Source organism: Pteropus vampyrus, unplaced genomic scaffold, assembly GCF_000151845.1.
Source record: "Pteropus vampyrus isolate Shadow unplaced genomic scaffold, Pvam_2.0 Scaffold56, whole genome shotgun sequence".
In the NCBI taxonomy this organism is placed as follows: Eukaryota; Metazoa; Chordata; class Mammalia; order Chiroptera; family Pteropodidae; genus Pteropus; species Pteropus vampyrus.
The window spans coordinates 4,539,105-4,541,774 of NW_011888837.1; the positions used below are offsets into that span (position 1 = coordinate 4,539,105).

The 2,670-nt window shown below is 32.7% G+C and overlaps 1 protein-coding gene across 1 annotated transcript in view; it reads right to left on the reverse strand.

Annotated features, from left to right (window-relative positions):
• The window catches only part of CCDC158 (coiled-coil domain containing 158), an 85,257-nt gene that overhangs the window by 76,668 nt on the left and 5,919 nt on the right, over positions 1-2,670 (reverse strand). The gene's annotated exons all lie outside the window — the stretch shown is intronic.

Genomic DNA, 2,670 nt, shown 5'->3' on the forward strand with positions numbered 1-2,670 from the left:
AAAAAATGTTATTTAAACAAGTTTCATCATGAATGTTTGCTATATAATTTATCTTACACCAAAATGATGCATTTGGGGATTCTTCAGGATGATGAAAAACATTAACAAAATTCAAATTACAGATAGATCGAAAGCATGAAAGAATGAGCAGGACAGGTAGAATCACAGCCCAGTGTTGGGCAATCATATACTAAACCACTCTGCTTACTCCCTTAGTTTTTAGTATCAAGCAGGAAACAAACAGAACTGATGAACAAGGTAAGCAGAACTGGAGTTGGAGGAGAGAGAAAAGAAGGTTTGATTTTAAAATATTCTGATATGAGAACCACATTTGTTTACTTTGATGAAAGATGATGAATGAAATAAACTCTTAATTTAGTATCCACTGACAAGTAAAAGGCCTTTAAAGAATGGCAGTCCTTCAGAGAGAATTTTTTTTGTAGAAAATTAATAGTTTAAAAAAGACAGTATAGGTTTATTTACTTTAGAATTTTAAAACAACCATTTATTTGTAAAAAAGATGCTTAGTACTTCTACTTGCCAATGCTGCTACTTTATGAAATTTAGAATAATAAAATTTGTCTTTAAAAAAGTATTTGAATTCAGATTTTCACTATTTTAGATTGACCATATCCTCAATTTGGTCAAATTATTCAGTGTTCCTCAACTTTCATGACACTTTAAGAATTAGAACATTATTCCCATTTTCACGCATTAAGCTTACTAAATTATTAAGGATTTCTGGTTAAAGAAAGTTACTTTTCTGCAGTAAGTCATAAATTGTTAAAACCCTGCACTTTGTTGCTATGGGGATCATAACATGAACTTAGATGTGTTTGATTCAAAGCTCTAAGTACAAAGATGAGATTCTGGTCTCTTCTGGTGTGCCCAGGATTTATTATGAGCACTTCTGCCTGTTTTAAAATTACAAACAGGTTCACATTGAAAGAAGCCTTACATTTCTGACAAGTAATAGCTAGGTAAAGATTCTACTCTGGTTATTTAATTGGAATGTTGCAGAAAAGGCCCTAGAAACCACAGACAACAAAAAAGGACTTTTCGAGGAAAACACTTAATAGGCTTGTTTTGCTTTGCAGTTGAACTAAAAGGCTTTAAAGTAACTTCTGCATTCTTATCCCTTTTCCTTGGCTTCCAAAAGGCCATGGTGGCTATGTGCCTATACTTTCCCTAATGTGAACAGTTCTCATCCTGATTTTTCTTATGGATACTTAAGGTGGACCTCTCCCGTGACTGTCTCCATAGTAAGTCGATTCAGAATCTATTGTCTTTTAATTGGGTATAGATTACTTATATGTTATATTTAAATTCCCAAATTCACCAACTAATGACTCAAGCCCCTAGAGTGCTGAATCATTCTACTTTCCCCAAGCCTGAGACTGGGGATTTCATAAAACTGAACCATACTCTCGTAGAACCAGTCTGCAGGCTTTCCTTATGAAATTCTAATATTCCCCAAGATTGATCCCAATACAATATATCTGGTCTGGTACAGTCTCAGAAACACAATGAGAACAGTTAATGATGAACAGCACTTCACTGCCTGAGTTACTAACTTCAGATCACTTTAAGTGTCTGCTTTCTCAATCATTCTTTCTCTCTAGATGTTGTTATTGACTGTTAGGGTTCAAATCCTAGCTCTGTGATCTGCTAGCTATGTGACTTTGAGAACAATATTTAACCTTTATAATACTAAGATAGAAATAAGGATTCTATACCTCAAAATAATTAGAGTTAACTGAGATAACACATGAGCAGCCTTAATAAATAGTATTTGCCTCAATTTATATGTATATAGTACCACATAATACTAAAACATGAACAATAATGTCTTTATAATTTAAGCCGTGTATACTGACTCACTTTTCCATGATAAATGGCTCTATTTTTCTACTTATCTAGAAAAATGTAAGTTTCATATAGGTCCACTAGCAGGAAGGAAAGTGGGTGTAGATTGTATTGAGTAAACACAGAGATCATTATAATGTAATATAAAATAAGCTATTTAAGATCATACTTGATCAGTACATGATATTGTCTTATTTGTAGAACGGAAGAAGCACAGAACTTAGAATCAGGAAACTTAATTCTGTCATTACTCACTTGTGAGAACACAGGCAAATCTTTTCATGTCTGAGCCTCAATTTCCACCATCACTAAATGAGATTACAGCTGTGTTTTCCAAAATTTTTTTAAGCATTGGAAGCCTTTTTTTAAATCTTCAGAGCCCCAACTACACACCATCCTCTCTGCCCCTGAGATATCTTTATGGAATGCAGAAGGCTCCACTGAGCATTGTTTGAAAACCACAGATAAAGCCCTTATAATTTTATTGTCTTAGATATTCTAGCCTAGGCATTCAAGTTCAAGGCTTCAGTTTCTAAAATATATTAGCCATAGACAGAGGTATAAAAAATTAATGTATCAGTTGTACATGTTCACAATTCTTAAATATAACTCCAAGTAAAATGAGAAATACCTTAATATCTGGATATTCTTATTTTCACTTATCGTATTAACACCTGAAAAACAAAATATTTTGAAATCTGCTTATTAATATATAATGCTTCATTACCCAAAATTTATTATTTTCCAAAAGTTCAATTCACAAGTTTATTTTCATTACTTAAGATCTTGACAACACCTAAAACA